Below are 21140 nucleotides of genomic sequence, written 5' to 3'. Positions count from 1 at the left end.
CCTGCGTAAGTAGTTCGCCACCCCCATCAAGTGGTAAGAGATGATTAAGTACTGAAATTTTCATTCATTTTGAAAACCTGTGCTGTCTTCCAACAATAGGTTCAGTTTGTTTTGTGCGAGGTTTTGTTTGGTTTTGTTCTTTTTTTTTTTTTTTCTTATAAGTAGAAAGAAAAAAACAGGCTTAGACTTCTATCAAAAGAGAGATGTGCTAATACAGCTTCCCGTCTCCTGGAGAAATTCTTCAAATATTGCTGTGGGAAAGAACAGCCTTCTTTCCCCTCCTTTTTTAGAGGACAAGGGAGAGGTAAGGAGAAAGAAACTATGTGTTCAATAGACTTTGCATTTAAATAGCTGAAATCTTCAGTGCTTTAATCCATATGAGGCTTTGAGCAACCTGGTCTAGTGGAAGGTATCCTTGCCCATGGCAGAGGGGATGGAACTTAGATGATCTTTAAGGTCCTTTTTAACCCAAACCTTTCTATCAATCTATGATAACAGATTGACAGATGACAGCCCTGTCCAAACAGCCTTTACATGTGGCAAAGGAAGCTCTATTCTGAGGGCATGTGATCGTTCCTAAGAAAGCTCTTTACTATGCTATTCTCAGGCAGAGGCACAGTTACTGCTGCAATTCAGACCAGGTAGCCAGTATATTACCTCTGGAATGGAATTTGCAGTCTATAATTGAATCAAAGGCACAGCATGTATTCAGTAAACCTGATATTTCCTGCCAGCCTAAATGTACTTGCATGGCATTATGTATGCTTTTGTTTCTCTGTATGGAAAATGGTCGTGATGGATCAGATGTGTCTCTCACCATTTAAGGCTCATTGCTGTTTTTTTCTGGAACTACCAGCCTGGAAAGCTGAAAATTGATGTTTTGAGTTGACTCCTGTTTCAGTGTGCTGGCAGTCCTGCAGACCTCACTTCTAGAAATTTAGCTTTACCGGATGTGGCATGAAGGGTTTGAAGGCTGGAAATAATGACAGATTCACTAGCAGACAGAGGACCCGAGGTTAAGTGTGGTGCTGAATGCAATGTTAAAAGGAAGAAATTCCTACTGCAGTATAAAGATTGGTTGGGTAAATAGAATAAATGAAGGCATGAAGTGTGCTTTAAGCACTAACATTTAAAAAAAATTGGTAAGATGAGTAATTTAGCCCTAGTTACCCTAGGCACTGAGACAACATCAGTTTCTGACAGGAGAAAATACTGTATGATTTTGTAAGTTAGGATTGTTTCAGGTGGTAATGGGTTCAAAAACAGGCCTTGTAGGTAAACTTTGTTTGATATTTGTAAGATTTACAAGTGTCAATGTTGCTCTTTCAGTTTGGTTTTCTGTATGAAAGAATATAAATGTATAGGACTGAGGCCATTTCGTAAGGCAGTAATCTCCAAATTTTCCTGGAACAGGTATTTTAACCACAGACATGATATTTTTGTAAGACTTGGCTTGCTAGATTTTTAAAAAAATCTGGCTTAAATTTTAGAACATAGTAATTCCTTTGAAAAATAGAAGAATACAGAAAGCACACTGTTCAAGAGGTGGTTAGCAGCAGTAGAATGTGTGTCCTTTATTACAGTGTCAATTCAGAAGGAAGATCTTCAGACATTACCACGATCTGCATAAATAGAAGCAAGCTGGAATAGAACAACAGAAATTAAAATAATCTGTATTATTTAATTAAACAGGGCAAGATTAGTGCATTCTCCTTTTCCTATACGTAAAATAAATCTGAATCAATTGGCCAGAGTTCGAGCATGAAATTTGCTTTCCCTTCGTCCCCATGCTCCCGTGCTCTGGAGATCCGTGACAGTGAAAACCTACCTGCAGGTGGCAGTAAACTTACGCTGAAGTTACTTAATGGTAGTTTAGAATTTTCTGTCTAGATCCTGTTAGATTTTTTTCCACCGTTTCTCTTAGTTATGGCACAACTACAACTGGTTTTAATCCTAATGCATACTAATTAAGGTATATTTGGAAAGAACAGTACTAGGAGTTCTAAAGGAGGATTATCTTTTGCTACTACACTCTGAAAGGAAATTGCTATGTAAAGGCTTAGGAAGGAACAGAAATGGATTAGATTCTGTCTAGTTGCCATAGAAACAAAATATGTAATTAAACAAAATGAAATATATTACATCTCTTACACTGATGAAAGTGCTTAGGAAAGGTGGGACAATGGAATGTGTGTTTTAACCTGCAACACCAAACCCAGGAATAACCAGAGGGTTCAGGTTTATTTTTCTAATGCAATTTTCACTTACTGTACTTTTTGTGTTTGGTTAACTAAAACCAAAAATGTTTTGCTTTCTAGGGTGAGTCTATAAAAAGGAATGTCAATAATAATCAACAATAAGTAATGCAGTGAAAATTTACATCAATACTGTGTCAGATTAATAACATTAATTTTATGTGATACTAATAATACAATTAAATGAATCTTAAGCACATGCCTTTTTTGGAAAAAAAAAAAGCGCCAAACAGTATGAACAGCTTAATTACACTTTAAAATAATTTTTAACAGATCACTTCAATGCTTCTTATTCTATAAGATTATCTGAACAGTTTCATGCACTTGCTCTATAGCTAATAGAGACAATTTCTTAACAAAAAATGTGTATCAAAAGAACTTCCTTTTAGTCAGGTAGTAGGTGCTGCGGGTTTAGGATGTTTCAGAGCCGCAGTTACTGCCAGGTGCCAGGAGAGGGCACTTTGAGGTTTCTCTTGAAACGCTATTTTACTTAAAAAAGTTTAACTCGAGTTCTCGGACTTCTCTTTTTCATTCTTCTACCGTAAAATTTCACTGCTTAAAGTTCAGAAATGTAGCAGTGGCTGTTACTTCTCTTTGTTAGCTTAACTCCTAAGGTGACTACATTCTGCTGTCTGTAAATCGAGGAGGCTTATTGCCATGGTAAGGTCTCTTATTTAGCACATCTCAGTGTGTGGCCCTGGGAGGTGGATGGAAGGAAATTGGTTAGCTTTGTATTTCACACTACCAACGCCATCCTTCCAAAAAAAAAAAAAATAGAGAATTATGGTATATAATTCTTACCTTTATTGGTCAGAGTGAAGGAAAAGAAGGAAAAGAAAATCCTGCACTCAGTTCAATGTATGACTTCAAGTTCACGTGATTATGCCATAACCTGGCTAAAATATCAGCATCTACATTATACAGACAATGTTGACCTTGGAAGTACTTTATGTGGCGCATCTGCATTTGCTTGCTAGGCTTCTATGTGGAATGAATAATTTCTTACAATCCTGCTGAGGACGTGGCAGCCTTGATTTAGCACACCTATTTCCAGGGCTCTGCACCTCAGGGTGGAAACAAACAGGAGGAAACATTGAACAGACGCAGAGAGCCAGCTCTGCTGCAGAGGCAAAGTGTGTCCAACATCCCTCCTCACTCAAAACCAAAAGGAAAATAGAGAAAAGGGAGAAGAAGACTGAATTCTTAGCATTTTCTGGGGTAGGAATATATTTGAGATCTGCCTGACTTTTATTCCTCAAGCAGACTGTCCCCTCATCCTCAGGTGAGTGTGTTGTTATGTTTGGCTATATTTACACTGATTTCTAAAGCATCTGAAACATTAGTCCAGCTAACAAACCCTATCAGTGTAAGTATGTTTAAAAAAAAATCTCCCCAAGCCCTAGAAAAGTGCATTGACTTTCCTCCCCTTTTTTTGGAGGAGGGGGGAGCAAGGCTAAGGTTAGGTTGGGGGTGTTTAAGCACATTTAAATCTGCAACATTTTAGGATACCTGCCGCTGCTAAGACTTCTGAAGGCACAGTTCTTCAGGTTTTCAACAGACAAAGTTGCTTGGAGTTTTTCATAACTACAAAGCCTACTGTAAATGATAAACTGTTTAAGTGTTATCACTAGAAATTTTGTATTATCTCACAGTAATGAAAAATTGTCACAATTTACCTCTTGCCTTATATTAACACCATGTTGTGCTCCAGCAGTGTGCTCAGGATCTGTAAAATACCAAATGCCTAACTTTCTGTGGCTAACACTACACTGATGTTCTTGTGCTTACTAATGTTATTACAAATTACTTGACTCCGAAACCATCTACAACTTCCTAAAGTTGAATTGAGACATTTCAATGTTCTTTTGATCCCTGACTTTGTTTTAACCAACCAAATAATTTCTAACCTTTCTAATCTTATAAAATGAGAGGTAGGGAAGGGCACATGCCCCAGCCCCCAGGGGACCAAAGTTGAAGGTCCTTTTTCAAGCCTCTTTTCAGCCTCTTTTTCAAGCCTCAAGCAGCTGTGCAGCTCAATCTGTTCTCAGTGCAGCTGCTGCCGTGCTAAGTTGCCTGAATACTGGTGGTGCACTAGAAATTGGAAATTTAGGGGAGGCTCAATCCCCAAAACGTGTGGGGTTTGTTTGGTTTTTTGTTTGTTTGTTTATTTTCTGCCTAACTCCACATGGCTTGTTTCTTTCCTCTGTTGCCAGGCTTTCTGAAGCTGGAGACAGCCAGCAGAAGGTGTTGGGTGCTGTCTAGTGGCAAAATTGCACTTTCACTTGTTGAAGTTGTTGCATATGTTATCATTAATGTTTACTAGAAGTGCTTCAGTATGTGGTTACCACCAGCATGTAGGGCTTTTGCATATTGAACAAGTCCCTGAGGTTTGGTGCTGATGACATTCCCTGCAGGTCTGGGATACACAGCCTCACCTCTTCAGTACCTGTCCAGAAATGGGTGTGTGTTTGAATCAGAGGTGTTGTAGTCACCTGCAGGCGATGACTCCATCTGTGTCCTTGCTCTTGTCTCAAAATTAGGTAAGGCGTTGCTACTCGGTTCCTAGGTACTATTGAGAGTTTGGCTCTTAACCTCTGCACTCATCTGTCTCCACTTGTAAAATAGGACTTCCTTGTGGGGAAGCCATGAGGTTTAAGGTGTTTGACATTGATTTATCAGATTATTTGGTTGTGGGGAATCCTAGAACTAACAAAACCAGACAGTTATATTGCGCAGAATGTATTTTGAGCCCAACATAATAAATAAGTTATTTTGCATGGAAACTGTGAAGCAGAATCTAGTTTTAGTCACTCAAGGATTATTTTATTGGAATGATTATAGGATTGAAGAAAAGAATAACTTCAGCAAGGCAAAATCCGTGCGTGGTATGTAAACAATAGCTGACTTTTTCAAATTTTTTACCATTTTAGCAGCAAGAATCAAATCACAAATCTGTTTTGTGAGTGTATAATTTCTGTCTCCAAAGCTCACTTGTGATGAACAGCCTAAAACTCACCACCTATGGAAAAAGTTTTGAGAACATGTGTTAAAATATATTATTAATTGCACAACAGTTACTAAATTCTCATCTTTTTCCAGGGTCTTTCATTCTCTAATTATGTGGTCTTGCTGCTTTTATCACTGGAGTATTCATTATATCTCTAAATAGAAACCAAAGGAAAGCTTTTTGGGATGAAATGCATTTTTGGTTTATTTTGTGGGGTTTTTTTGTTTGTTTGGTTTTTTTTTTTCCCCCAGTTGTTCCAGTGTTTGCATTTTAAATAGTTTGAGATGCATATAAATATTCCTAATGATTAGGCAGTAGTCAGCCAACTCCAACTTGTCTACAAATGAGCATTTTTAATCAGGCTTCATCTGAATGGGGCTCTATCATAAAAATTTCACACACAAACTTGTTTCTCATTTTAAGTAATGCTCATTCTTTGTGGGTTTCTGGTTGGTTGGTTGGTTTGGTGGTGGTGGTGTTTGGTTTTTTCCCTTCCTGGGATATAAATAGCCCAGTATTGTTTGAAATTGTATAGAATAATCTTTTTTCCTTGCTATGTAGTATTGAGGGTGTGGGTTGCTTTATTACTCTACTTTATAATACAAGAAAGATTTTTGTTACAGAGGACTGACCATATCCCACTCATATTTTATTTTATGAAGAAGGCTTTCACAGCAAGGGCTATCTCCTGATACCTAGTATCAGGCTAATGTCATTATCTCCAATTTTAACTTTGGAAATATACACAACCAGAATGTTACCAGTCATATTTGGTGATAATAATTTGGATAAATTTTCAGCATTACCAGCTTTTGGGATTTGGCATCCCTTCCTCAGAAGGAGCAATTCCAATGTGAGTGGGAAGCCGCTTCCCTGGCCTTAAGGTTACAACCCTCTAGCCAGGACTGGGCAGCAGAAGCACTCCTGATGCTTTAAAGGCAAGAAGTGGAAGATGTTGTAGTTGGTGGAAGAGGAGCAAGAATGACATTAGCCTTAGCCCTCAGGTCCCCTCTAACTGCCTCCAAAGGGAACAACAACGTAGGCTGTTACCTCCTACCCACATGTTCTCACTCACTGTAGCAAAGTGCTTTCCCTGAATCCTCTTGCTGCCTTGTCTGATGTAATTAAAGCTGATAAAGAACATTTTAGAGAGAAAGGACTGATGGACCAACAGGAGGTGTTGAATCAGTTGAATCAGGCTCATTTGCTTGGAAAACTGCACTAGGTATGTGTATTTATTATCTAAAATAGTGAGCAAGGAAACCGAAGTCAGATATAGGGTTTTGTTCCTTTTGCATTTTTTTCATAACTTTTATAATGATTTATGCGTTAAATATAAATTTAATCCTAAATACTCAAAGTATGCCTGCTGTTTTATTGGTATCTTGTGGTCTGAAAGTTCCTACAGAATATATCAATTCTTTTCTAAACTGCTAGGAAGTAATCTAACTGCAAAAAGAGTATTATGGCAGTATTTTAGGGTTTTCTGTGCACATCAGCGTATTTAGAAATTTGGTTTTTATGGTTGGTGCAAGAAGTTTAAATGTGTATAATAGATAATTATTTTCTTTGAGTTTTTTTGAGTGCTGTGAAGAATTCTTTAATAAAGCAGAAAAATAAACAGGCTTTGGTGATGCTTGACCAAGTGATGGGAGTTTGCCTGAGGAGCTGCAGGCCTGTGCTGCACCTCTTTAGCAGCTTACATACTGCATTTATAGCTTTGCTTTCAGAGCTGCATGTGCACCTTGGCCACAGGATAAATGTTGCCAGTGAACTGTGATGATGGAGTGTGCAGGCAACTCCCAGTCAGTACTAGTGATCACACCACCCTGGTGTCTGTGTCTTTACCTGAAAATGTGGCAACAAGTTCTCCTGTGGATGCTCTTTTTGTTTGACAGTACAAATGAATAGAAATGTTTGAAGGAAAGCCCATAAAAGCTTAAAAGTCCGAAATGGGGTAGAGATCAGTGCAGCATACAGAACACCGATTGGATCCCCGTCTGATGCTGTGCAGCTCAGGATTCCCAGTATCTGAAGAGATGTAAAATCCTTTATACTATCCCCAGCTTTTTTAAGGTATTAGCTCTGCTGAGTGGTATTTTAAGTGATAAATCAGAGTGTCTGGGTGCCTATCTTATTGGGATCATAAGAAACCAGGACCTCTTGGCCCAGAGCAATGGCACGCTAATTTTGAGAGAGAAATGTAAACTCAAAGGATACCGGTCTGTGTTGCCAGTATGACTTGCAGAGGGTAGAGAGGAGTACTACTATAGTTGTTTTGAATGCCTAGTATTAAATTCTAACCATTTAGCTTTTATTTTTTTATGCTGTAGATAAGCCTATTGATGTTATTTTAGCTCTGTACATATTAGGCACTGTCAAAATAGGAGGCCTATTCTCTCATACCTGAGAATACTGTGGATGAACTTTGCATTCCTGGAAGGTCTTGCTTACATGGAAGTAGAACTGCAGAGGTATAAAAATGGCTTTTGTAGATGTGTGATTTCTGGAGGATTAGGCTTTTGGTGTTTAGGAAAGAGGGAGAGCTATCTGCCATCTGTCTGATTTTATATTTGGAACTTCTGTACTGCTGTGATACCAAAGCTACTCTTTGTGTTATTGATAATATCCTTCAATGCTGGTAGGTACAGGTGTGAGCTATGGCACAAATCAAAATTTCTGTTGACTTTGTGTAAGATATAATTTATCTTTTAATGCTTTGCATAAGATCTGTGTAGGAAAGCTATGTTTATTTGTTCAGATTTATTACAGCTCCAAAATAATCTTATTTCAAGAAATGAAGTGTTCTTTCTGTGACTGCATGATGGTTTAGGACATTACTATGAGGACTATTTCATAAGCAAAGTTACTTGGTGCAGGATGTGCTTGCCTGTAGAACCACAAGTTTGGGTGCTTCTTGGTGACTCCATAGCAAAATCCAAGATCTCTTCCCACAGGTACCTCGTGGTGCTTTGCCTTTCACACAGGCCTTTGCTGACACATGAGCCCCCACCTGAGATATGGGCAATGGGAATGGTGAGCTTTTTGCTGCTGTCTGAATTTGTCACAGGTGAGCTAGTGAATGCTCTGACAGGTGTGGAATGGCAACGGTGCCCAGCTCCAAAGGGGCAGCAGATCTCTGCCCTGGCTGATGACTATAACAGGAAAACAGGAGCCTGCTGGTGACGTGCTGTTTTCAACACGTTGAATGATGTATTGCTGTACAATGTGGTAAAGGGATGTTTAAGTTAATGTTGTGTTGATCTCACTTTTTTTATTCTTTTTTACCTTAACAAAGTTTGAACATACTCCCTCCTTTGCCTTACCTGTACAAGCTAAAGGTACAGCCTATGCATAACTGTATCTGAAATTTACTCATCAATTTACTGCTGGCAGCAAAGGCCATGTGTTCTATGAACATCCCACTCCTGGGTGCAGTACAGAAATTTATAATATAAAAAAATCCACATACATGGGACTTACATTGGCAATTTATAGTTTAGAACAACAGTATGTGGCAACTTCATATTGGAAAAAAATGAAGAAATAAATATGTATGATTTTGCTCTTAGACACATGCTTTTCCTTTTTAGAACTATTTCATTTTAACAGTCAGTGCACATGCTGCTACTCAGCTAAAGAACACTTGAAAAAAGTTGTGTGGCACAGGTATTCTGACAGAGGACTTTTGCTATTTTTTGTTACTGGATGCTGTATTTTCACTTTTATTTCCAGTATTACAATGGTTGCATTTTTCTATGAAGGACGACTAATGTACTAAGCAGTCAAACCCAGGGCAGTAATTGGTCTGGGAGAGATCGAAGGGTGCTCTTCTAAATCCCAGCAATTTGATGGTGGTGAGCAAAACCCACAGTCTTTCTTTTGCCTTGGTCTCCTATTAATTTTCATTCTTGTTTTCTGCAGAGTAGGTGCTTTCTTGGCAATCCAGTGCACTGCTTGAAAAAAATCCATTTGGATGTAACAAATGTAATTTCAATGGGCTTAGTAAAACATCTATTCTTTCACTTAACCTTTCTCTTCTGTGAGTGACTTGCAGGAAGAAGAAATTCCTTGAGCAAAGGTGTCTCCAAAACCCATCAAAATGCAATACAGGAGGAAAGTGTGTCTGAAGCCAGTGACATGTTCTGAGATATGTATTAATCTGGGGCTTTGCTGAGTGATAGCACAAACTGTGTGTGATTTAAAGGGGGAAAAGAAAAAGAGTAAATATGAAGAACCCAATACACTGATGAGAAGTTGCAGGGCTAGAATGGTAGTACTAACAGCCCCCCCCAGTATTGTCAGCAGAGAGATTTCTTCCTTAATGTACCTTGCTAAGCTAGGTAATTTCTTGAAAACTATTTCAGCCCAGAATTTTCATGATTTCATTACTTCATTGATTTGATTTCATGATTTCAGTATCTCAGTCTTTTGGTTGCTACTTGAAGTCCTGTTCTCTCTCCTTTCTCTGCCCTATTGTCTTGGTTTGAAAGACAGGTCAAGGAAGGCAGGAGCCACCCTTGAAATGGAAAATGTAACCCCCTTCCCTCCGAATTATAATTTTGAAAGGGGCTTTCAGGCAGAGATATGAGGAATAGGAATAACAGTTCTTTACTGATATAGATATATATATATATATATATATATATATATAAAACAAGGCAAACAAACAACAACTATGGCAGTAACAGAGCTGCAGACCCAGTGACAGCCTCCTCGGCTGTCAGGCACTTTCCCCTTTGGTGTAGTTACTGTCGCAGCCGGCAGGGGCGCTGGCGGCTCCCGGTGAGCGGGATGCGATGGTTCTGTCAAAGCGGTGATCCTGGAGAGAGGTCTGCTCTTCCTCGGAAGGTCCAGTGGCGGCTACGTAGCTCCTGTCCTCTGGGAATCCAGTGGAAAGGTTGCCTGTGGTGTTCAGAATCTCAGACTATATCCAGGATGGGATGCTTGGTTCCTCCCTCTGGGTGGAGCATCTCACAATGGGATAATGAGTCATGAGGCCAGGTGTTGATCGGCTCATTAACAGAAGAGAGTCCGGAGGGAGGAGGCAAGGAAACACTGCCCCACCTGGTTTCAACAGCTCATGAGGATGGTAATGGAATACACTGCAACCCAGGACGCTCATATTGTCAAGTGGGTAGGGCAAGAAAAGAGGTTTGATTCAAGTTCCTTTTTCTTTAAAGTAGAGGCTACTGCTGCACTTTGCAAGAAGAGAGATGATGGGAGCATGTCTGTGTTCCTGTCTGGTGTGGATGGAGAAAGAAGTGACAGAAAAGGAGATCCTTGCCCAACAAGGAGGAAAAGGTAAGATCACCAATAACCCCAATGCTCCACTACGGGAGGAAATGACAGAGGGAATTTTGCACACTGGAGCAGAGGATGGCACAGAAGTTGCAGGATGCCTTAGGATGAAGTGGGGTGAAAAGAAAAGAGCATCACACTGCAAAAAGCATTCTACAGCCACAGTGTTTCCTTCCCTTTACTGGTTGTCTCTCAGCCTGCCTAGTGAAGAATATTTTGATAGTCTCTTGCGTGTGAGCGGGAGAAAAAGAGATGGGGATGGCTTCTCTATGGGCTTAGACCTCTGCTACTACATGCTGGTCTGAATTTTGATCCCTGTGGGATTCTCCCACTCTCTGGTTTTATGTGAACTGTTGGTAGATTATAGAGGCAGTGAAAGGCCCTCAGCCCTTGCCTGTCTGGAAACTGGGTCAATGGCTTACTAAACTAAGACAGTGCTTGCTTGCCTCTAGTATTGGTAGAAGAACTGTTACTCACTCCCAGATTTAATTCTTTCAGGACAGAGTAGCTGGAGTCAAATACTTCTCCCTGTTTCAAGTTTGCGCTGGAATTAGAACCTGAAAATACTAACAGTTTGCAGTTAGCTAAGTACATGGAAAAGCCCTCTGGTCATCACATCTTTCCCACAGAGATCTGTGACCATTTAAAAGTCTGCCCATTTTCTTAAGTATTTTGTGAATTATAGAAATCCACTTATGTTTTTCCTACAAGTTATCCATAGGCATTCTTTGCAACAGGGTTTTTTTTTTTGTTTTTGTCCATGCCTTTGTATCACAGAATGTTCAAGAATGGGATCAGCCCTGATTTGACTGGTCTGTGCTGATGGGAGAACTGCACCTTTCCCCCAGTCTGCAGCATGTTTGTATCCTGGAAGGCCAAAAAACTTTTGTTTTCTGGACACTGTCACATTGGATAGAATTGTTTTACGGTTGGAGTGGGGTTGTTTTGTTTTGTTTTCTTTCCCATTGAATGCAGATATTGTACACCATTGAACATTGTACATTGCATTGTCAAATGCTGGGGCAGGGGTTACTTTCTTGCTCTGTATCAGGTGGGCTGACTGAATCCTTACGACGTGAGACAACCTGCAAATAAAGCCAAATGGAACTGAACTCTGTCACAGCTACTGTTTCAATGGAGGTTATTTCAGCAGGGATACCAGTTGTCATTTTCAATTTAGGAACAATCTCTTTGAGTTTAATTTTTGAATTATCAGACAATTGTAAAGGCATTTAATTCCGGTAGCCAAAATGCAACTTTTTTAATGTGATATGAAGGCTTTTAAAAACAGTTCTTTAAAAAGGAGTCCATTTGTATTAAAGAAAGAGCACATTTTCGCTTACTGCTTAATTTCTCTTTCTGCTTCTAATCTGAGCTCCTTTGAAGTGACAACATCTGAGATCTATGTAAAGCTCAAGTGCTGTGTATGTTTACATGAATGATGTGATATTAAGTTGTTGACCTGCCTATTATAGAATTTGTAAGGCACAGAATTTTTTATTGCACAGAGATAAATTTCACACTAGGGAGAACTGAAGATGCTGCTTTCCAGTAGAAATGAAGCCATTTGTAAGCCAGCTGTAATATTTTAACACAAATATTCTTTGCTTTTTCATTAATATAGAGAGAATTAAATCTTGATTTTTTTTTTTCTCATCTCCTCAAGGTACCAACCAGTATTGTAGGAAGGGATCTGGCTTTATATTTGAATATATTAAAAGTACATTAAAAAGTGTAAGAAAAATTATTCTAGCCAAAGCCTGCTGTAGTTAAATGAAGAATTCCTTCAAGTGTAAACAGACAGTGTTAAGCATGTTTGTAGGGGTGATACAATACACATACAATCTTCCAGGCCTCACTATATGTTCTCTTGCCACATAACACAGTGAGAAGACCTGGGTGAACAGAAGCAACCAGCACTGTAAATCCTAACATTCTGAAAAGCAAGTAGGAGCTATTAGTTAGTTAATTGTGAATTTTAGAAAGACTAAAAAAAATAAATTAAGAAAATAAATGTTGTCCTGTAAAACACTTTGGCATATACATTAAGACCAAAAGTTGTGTAAAAAGGGCCATTGTACCAGCTAGTACTGAAGCCTCCTGCTCATTCCTCTGGGAGAGGTATCAGGCTCCTCAGTGTAGAATTAGAGACATGGAAGGACAAGACCAGCTGTGAAACTATTGCAGTTTGTGGTTTTGTACACATTTATAAAGACATCGAAGACTAAATCATACAAAACAGCAGGAGTTTCTTTCCTGATTTAAAGTTCCACAGAGGTCTGCAGAGCCTTTATGGTCATAGGCATAGAGACAAAAGGAAGGCAGAAATAATGAAAAGCAGGTGATTCTGTATTAAGCGAATGGAGTTTTCCTTGGGGAAAATTAGTTCGAGAAAGTTTCTTGTGTTATTCTAGTAGAATCTTTTATGACATCTCTTTGAAATTGTATAGCAGCATTTAAGGCCAAAACATGAAAAAAAAAATTATACTTTTTTCTGGATTGAAAACCTCCGAGAAGCTCCAACTGTAATGGAAGCTATTGCAAAATGTGTAATGACGATGAACACTGCTTAAGGGGTTCTTGAAGTCTGCAGGTTAGACATCTTCTTAGACAAAATTTCTGTTAAATTTTCTTGAACATTTTTATGCTGGATGTGAAGTGGAAAACAAGTGTTATCAATTAGCAAACAGTAAAGTACTAGGGAAAACTTTTTTTTATCAGGATATCTTTTCTGTTTTTATGTCTTTTGAAAGCTTAGAGAGAGCAAGCAAACATGTCAAGTTTCATGCAAAGGGCTGTAGAAAACCTGATGTAAATGGAAAGATGTCTATAAAGGGCTCATTTATATCTTATGGTGATTTCTCTATATACTTATAGAATTTAAAGCAAAACCTCCTTTTGTTCAGTAGATCTTCCTACTGCTTTCAATAGGTAATCATATATCCCACAGACAGGTTGACAATCATGATTTGAAAATGTTATCACTCTGTATCACAATTTTTAATGTTATCAGCCTGAGATTGTAATAGTTTAGTTATCCACAAGTGAAGAACACATCAGTAAGTAATGCAAATCATATTCAGACTGTTAAACATAGAAATAAACTAAAATATTAGTTCAGTGATTGCATTGATATAATGAATTCTGTATTTGCAATAATGGATTTTGAAAAAAGTTACAGCAGCTCGGGGAAAAAAACACCTTCTGATGGTAAATCTATGCACCAGACCACGTGATGCCAATGGGAATATCCCACCTGTGTCTTGTTAATCTCAGCACTCTTTCTCAATTCTGTCATTATAGTGGATTTGCTTTGCATTGGAGCAGAGAAATGTTGAATCTGTCTCCTGTGCAGAACTGGCTACTTCCTACTTCATGTTTCTGGTCCACAGTTTCTCTTCTGTCTCCATAGAGTGGAAGGTGTCCCCTGCAAGTGATTCAAATGAGAGCCAAAGTCCAAATAAGAGATTTTTTCACCCAGGTTGGACTGCTGTGGAAGTTTTCCTCGCACCTTTGTAGTTCTGTGCTTAATTTTCTTCCTAAAATCATCTGGGGATTGTGCTTAACCAATTCACTGCAAAGACCTAGAACACTGGTATGTTCTTCTATTTCTTTGTGTGATTCAGGGTCCAGGGTTTTGGTTTTTGGTTAGTTTTAGAGTTGAGAAAAGCTTTCTGGTGAGTGGTCTGCATCTATGACCTGTGGCCTGTCCTGACTGATTGCCTGTAATTGTGGGAACCCCTTTTGGAATGAATCCTATCTCAGACTCTTTGAGTGATGGAATTTCCCCAGGCAGAGGAATTTTCTTTAGTGTTTTTGTTTTCTCCCCTTCTGTCTCATATGAAGGATTTGAAAATGAAAGCAAGTCTTTAGGCCTAAGCAAGGAAGATGTCTGTCTTGTTCAGGAGTAATGTGTTTTGTGGACATGTTTACTTCCCTTCTGCTGCACATTTACCACCTACTATGAACACAGCAATGGAAATTCATAGACAAAGTTATGAGTTGTTAATTAGAGGAGAAACTGTGGCAGTTCTTTGCCTCAGATGTGCTTTGCAAATTCACTTTGTATAGATGCTGCATTCAGAATTGTTAGAAGCTCTGTTTTTATTGTGTTCTGTTTTGTCTCTGTAACATTAGAGGTGAACATTGTACTCAGCTGAGAAGAAAAGATATTCGTGCTCATAGTGGATGTGAGTGCAACTATGTTTTGATTTAATTTCTTTTTATTTAAATAATCAAAATAACTTAGTGTTCCCTCTAAGAATGAATCAAATGGTGTAATAATGTGTCCTGTACTGTTGTGAGTACTAAAGCAGTTTCCATTCTTGCTGACAAGGTCCAATCTTGCAGCTCAGAAAAAGTATGGGAATTTATTTATGTGTACATTAAAACCCAAGTTTTCTGCTTCGCACAAAATGAGAATTTAACATTGCCTACAGTTGGTGTGAATAGTAAAAGGAACAGGAAACAAAAACGTCTTTTGGAGCTTGGTTCAAGGGGGTCTGACACACTACAAGAGATCCGCATGACATCTGCACATTTTTCTGTACGTTAGCACTGGAAAGAGGATAGAATTACCAGGAAATGTTGCCCTGTGGTTTCTGCATTGAAGTGGCTCCATCTGTGCCACCTGTGGATGACATGATTGGAGCATTAGTTCTTGCTCTGCCTTAGCACTATTGATAACTCTGCTTAACATCGCCACAGGGGAGGCTTTGTTGGAGGCTGCAGTCACTTCGCCTGAGCAATGGTGTACATTGGCTCCTCCATTCAACCCTTTTTTCTGACATTATCGCATTTGAATGGGCCACCAGTGAAGCCATTCAGTGAGAACATGCAGTGGGGCTCCTGGGTGGCCCGGCACTGAGCCCAGCACCCCCGTTAATGGACTGCCGGCCGCAGCCCATTGAGCTCCATGAACTCCGTGACCAAAGAGAAGTGAGACAAAGATGTCCCTCAGCGCAATGTGTAGGTCAGGGCTGGACAAAAGCAGATAGTGACAATCAAACCTGTTTGATTGCTCCACTAAAAGGGGGCGCCTACCACCATGGACCACCGTTCCTGCAGGGGCTGTGCCCTGGACTACTCTCTGCCCATCACCCGAGCCTTGGGGCTGCACTGGCACGGCAGCTCTGAGCACCTAACTGAGCTCTTGCTCTGCTCACAGCAGGCTTTGCATTCTCCTTAGGTTTGCAATCAGAGTAATTATTGCTGCAGTTTGCTTCTAAGCATGCATATAACCCTCTTGTTTGTTCACCTATACAGTGCACACACACTTGTTCTTACATGAAAGGTCAGAGGCAGCTGAGTGAGTTAAGTACAGGATGAAATTTCTCTCATCTGGCTATTTGTGCGTATGATTTTGATAAAGGTAGCAATGTTTTTCAAATGTTCACCCAAGATTGGTGAATTCAAGATGGAAAGTGGCAGATACTGTGTTGTATCTCTCACTCCCTTAAATAAAAAATACGTTCAATATAAAAATCCCTTCTGCTGAAAGAGGGGTTTAACTGCATTTTGCTGGTGATCACAAACCACAGTTTTAAAAAATTTCATGGTGGTTGTTTTACTTCTAGCTTACGTCTGCTGAAATTACCAGCTGCTATTTACAACTGTTAAAACTATTCTCTATTCTGTTACATTAGTTGGACAGCAGGTAGTGAGAGCTTTTCCTCTAACAATTAAGGAAAAAAGTTGGAGGTGGGAGTTGGTGGCTCTGAGCTCTGTACTGGCCTACATCTGAGATAGTCTGATTTGGATCAGTGGCTTGAGAACTGTTCCTTGGCTTGGAATAAGGACAGTATGAAAGACTATACCTGTCCTTGCATCTTTGCAGGCTCTTCCTGTACTACTTTGGACAAGAGAGAATGGTTTTCCTTGAAGATTAACAGAGCTGTGTTAGAGCAGCTAACAGAGCTGTGAAAAACATCCTGAACTCCAAGTAGAGGTTGAAAGTTCAGTTGTCAAATTTTTTTGTTTGATGAACTGGTTGGAGATACGTATCTTCTATTTACCTATGTGTATCTTTGCTTTCAACGTTGTGAAAATATCCCCTCAAAAATTTGTATGGGTGATAAATGTCCTGCAGCTAGGGGGAACCATGTACCTGCCTCTTTATATTTCATATCCGGCACCACATTTCCCACTTGCTTCAGAAAAAACCCTTAGGGCTGAACTGATACCCAGATGATGTGTATTTGCTTGGTGTAATCCACCTCCCATGGAGCTAACCTTGCCTTTTCTAGATCACTTCTCCTGCCTTCAAGGTGCATGTGAGTTTTCTGCTGCAGCAGATAATATGACAAGCTCTCAGCCTCTCATTGGTATCAAATTTCCATTTTGACTGAAGATGAAGGACAGGAAATAAATGAGTAATTTTCATCCCTTGATATTATAATACCTTATAATATCAAATATTCTCTACCAGGGTTTTCTTCTTCTTTTGAGTTTTACCAAAATCGATCTAGCCTTAAAGACCTCAGAGAGAAAAAGGGAGGAATGTGGATGTAGAGGTGGAAAAAAGATGCTGAAGTGGTGAAACTTAGTTGAAAAATACTGTGGGCATTCTGACTCCACACTTCATTAACTTTGAATAGACTTTGGTTTCTGGACTGTGAAACATACATTTGAAATTGACAATATGAGAAGAGAGTTCTAGGAAGAAAAGACAAGAATTGGAAAGAAGTCCTTTCAGATTTCTGAAAAAGACAAAGGGAAAAGGGGACCAAAATAAAGACAGTGAGACAGATAAAACAGAGGAGGAGACATTTGAGACTTCTTTTCTCAGAGGAGATTAGAGAGATCTAATGAAAAAACAAACACATGTAGAATGGCAGGAATGGCTGAGACAGTGTGTCAGCTGTGTTTGAGCCCAGAGGTCTTGCATCCTAGCCCTGGTTTTTAAGTGATAAAACAATTTCCTCTACTACATAAGCATCCATGACTTTGTACACCTTTTGGTGCCATCGCAGTTGTGCGAAAAGCATTTACTGCGTTTTCCAGACCAAACAAATACTTAGCAAGAGAAGCTTTGGAAGAATGAGTGGGAAGCCTTCCTCACCTTGGTATGTTTTGATGATTGCTAAGCAGATAAGATGCCATCAAATCTCTCATGCTATTATTTTAAACACAAACAGTAAAAGCACTATGGGGGGCATGTGGTTCTGTATGAGAAAACAGTAAATTTTTTTTTTTTTAATGACTGCAGGTAAATTGGTACCTTCAGTTATAGAGTAACAAAAAGCAGAGGATACTGCATCTATCTATTGCCTTTAGAATAAAATTTCAGCTGCAGCAGTAAAGAAAATGATTCCTTTCCCTCACATGACTATTGAAGCATACAAAGCTCAGAACTGACTAGATTAGAGCTGTTTGGGCCAAGGGCAAAGCAAGGAGGCAAGATTTTGCTGTCAGTACTAAAAAAAGTCAGTGTTAAGAGAAGCAGTGCAGTCTCTGGGGGGCAGCACACTACCATCTCCCGTGCCTGGATCTTACAGCACTTCAACTGCATGCATCATCTTAGAGGAATAATTGCTTCTACTGCTAAGTCTTCTGAAAACTTGGCTTTGATTTCACGAGACTTCCTACCATAAGTACCTTGAATTTATTTTTATACATTGATTGTGGGACTTTGTTGCTTAAAATCTAGTGACTTTGCAAATATTACCAGTTTTATGCATGCAGTTCTGTTACGTTCTTGCCTCCTGTAACCACTGTGGTATAAAATTACCTGTCAAAAATGTTTCTGGTAATTTTTTTCCTGCTTCATGACAGATTTTTTCCATTAGGGTCCTGACACATGGAAAACCATCCTTTAGAAAGGATGGGGTTTTTTCACTTCTTGCCAAGTGGTTTTTGTATTGGGTGTTATGAGATCTCTTCTGCACACATTACTGGAATCCCAGAGGGGCAGTTTATCTGCTTGGCACTCCATAAACCTAGTTAGAATCAAATGGGCCTATGGGATTCCCAGCATATATTTGTTCTTATGGTGTTATCAGTAATCTAGAACTGTGCAATGAATAAGGAAGGATCCAGGGGCTGATTTAAGTCAGATTTTTTTTGTTGTTATTATCAGCTATAACTGAAAAGGATAGGAGATGAAGGAGAATTCCTCTTCATCCTTTAGTACTTCGGACAGTAAAGCATCCTGCTATAAAATAGTAGAACTCTCTTTGTACCTGGATATTTCTTCAGTTATTAACCATGGTTCTCAAAGCTGAAAATGAACACAGAGGGTGCTGTCTCTAATTTGGTTAATAATGCATATGCCCAATAGGATAATTTTTTCAGTTGAAATTTTCAAGTGAGAAGAAAGTAGAAAGTGGAAAGAAAAACTATGCACGTTCCAGTGAAATTTGATCCATTGGTTTTGGTTGAATACAAATTTTAAGGTGTTAGGGAGCATTCACAGGAAGACCAAGGAGAAAACTCCTAAAACTATTTATAATCAGTAACCAAGACTCCTACCAAGAATGTAGAAACCTACATTCTGATCTCCATGTTGTTTGATTTAGGAAAGAGGTTGCAACCTGGATCTCCTCCACTGGAGGCCTCTTAATTACATGAAAAAAATCCCTCTTTCATGTATGAATGCTACAGAGATTTTCTTCAGAAAATGTAATGGACTCAGGATTGCTCTTTTCTTTTGAAAAATATTGCATTTCAATATGCAAATTAATTTGAAAATAATTTTAAAATGAGTAATGTAAAAAATCTTTTGTTTTTCTGTGAATGACTGTAAGAATACCTCTTCTGTTGTGAGATCAAGAAAACATTAAAAAAAATTGTTTTTTAAAAAGTGGATTTTATCTGGACATATAAGCATTAAAATCCCTCACCATCAATGAGCTCCTTTACAGTTGTGGAAATTTTTCATTTTCTCATGGTCTGCTGTAGCATCTACTGTTACACATTTAAGAACAAATTCTCAAAAGTCTATACTAAAACTCTAATCTTCAATATCACTCCATGGAATAGCTGCAGGTCTCTTAACTTGGCCTTGACAACCATATTTGCCAAATCAGAATCTCACGATTATTAGTTTGTGTTATTTCAGGCCAGTGTGTAAGGCCCTTCAATACGAAAACAAAAGGCTTGTAACAATACCCTAGATATTTTCACATATTTGGATTTATTTCAAGTGTGGTTCACCCTGATTTTCCAGGGGTTTATAAATCTGATTTTTAGAATGGTTACAATTCAGCCCTGTAATGATTTTACCCCAAGTCATTGCATCAGGCATCTTAACTTCAGCTCCACCTTCCCAGAGTTTTTATCTGTCAACAAGCAATGATGTCTGCCTCAGAGGGAGGTCCAATGCATGTAGGTTTATGTATAATTTGCAACATGAAACCCTAAAGACAAACACAATTATATCTAAGGCTTTTGTAAATCTAGACTGAGACACCTTTTTGTTACTCAGCACCAATCTTGGTATGGAACTTGTGTTGTCCAAGAGTACTTTTTTCATAAAGGTTCTATGGTTATAAGCCAAGACTTCATCTTTAAGAGCATGTTGAGGTGGGACTTAGCATTCTGAGAGCAGACATATGGTAAAGAAGAAGTTTGTAGAACATGTCAGAGAAGAAGGATGAATAAGGGTCAAAAGTTAGACTAGCGATGTGAGGTCTAGGACCTCAGGACTAGAGAGGGTTTGAGAAAAGGGACAGGCAGCGATCAGTATTGCAGGTAATTTGGGAGGGATATATGTAGGTATCTATACTGGGAAAAGATTATGATGCCAAGTTCTGTCACAGTGGAAGCTGGAGCAAGCAGGCTAACCCAGAAGCTGTCATTTTGGTTAAAGTAGGAAGACAACAAATGAATTTGTTACTGAATTAGCAACTTCTCAAACACTAAATCCCACAATTCATGAAACAAAAATCCTTATGAATGCTGAACAGCTGGTAAAGGCAATTGTTTTTGCCAAAAAACCCACAAAACAAAATTTCCCAATCACCTCAAACTGCTGCTTTGTGTAACCCAGAAAGGCTGGTTTTAACAGGCAGCCTGCCAGTAGGGAGAGCCCTAGATAATAAGCATAAAAGATTCAGATGTGTTAGTGTGATAGTTGCAGGATTTTTTCCAATTGGAGACTTTGTGAGCCTGACTTGTTTGGATTCCAACTCAGCTCTGGCTCATGGTCACATCTTGGCCCAGGTTTTGGAGGTGCAAATAATAAAAGCTGCATAGGATAATTTGGGGGAGCTGATGTGTAGAGTCTGTCAGCTGCATTTAGTATTGCACACCTTGTATCAGACTGAGAACTTCATTTTAAGCAGGGATTTCTTTGCCATCTGTGCTGTGATGATATGCCTCCAGGTGAGAAGCCAAAGCAATGGATCCCACTGGAAACCCTTCTACCCAACAGTACTTCTGTGAGGGGCATCTGACAGAGGAAACTGTTGGTAAAATATTAGCCCAGAGTGCCCACAACTTTGAGCTCTAGAAAAGCTGTGCTAAGCCAGTTTGTGGGGTCTAAAAGGAACTGATGCTTCACATTTCAGTGGAGAGGTTGGAGTGTCTTTGCATCAGAGTTAAGCCCATGCCTGCATTCAAAATCACTGATAAGTCAC

At 39.1% G+C, this 21140-nt stretch overlaps 1 long non-coding RNA gene across 2 annotated transcripts; it reads left to right on the top strand.

Annotated features, from left to right (window-relative positions):
• Positions 1–83: 83 nt before the first annotated feature.
• On the top strand, positions 84–12842 carry LOC125326903. 2 transcript variants are annotated; one of them, XR_007204066.1, is made up of 3 exons: positions 84–304; positions 10449–10566; positions 11341–12842. It is a non-coding gene; the product is annotated as an uncharacterized LOC125326903 (long non-coding RNA). The 2 variants fall into 2 exon arrangements; XR_007204065.1 differs by having other exon boundaries at positions 10446–10566.
• The last annotated feature ends 8298 nt before the right edge of the window (positions 12843–21140 follow it).

Source organism: Corvus hawaiiensis, chromosome 6 (genome assembly GCF_020740725.1).
Source record: "Corvus hawaiiensis isolate bCorHaw1 chromosome 6, bCorHaw1.pri.cur, whole genome shotgun sequence".
NCBI lineage: Eukaryota > Metazoa > Chordata > Aves > Passeriformes > Corvidae > Corvus > Corvus hawaiiensis.
This window is presented reverse-complemented; position numbering and strand designations above follow the sequence as displayed.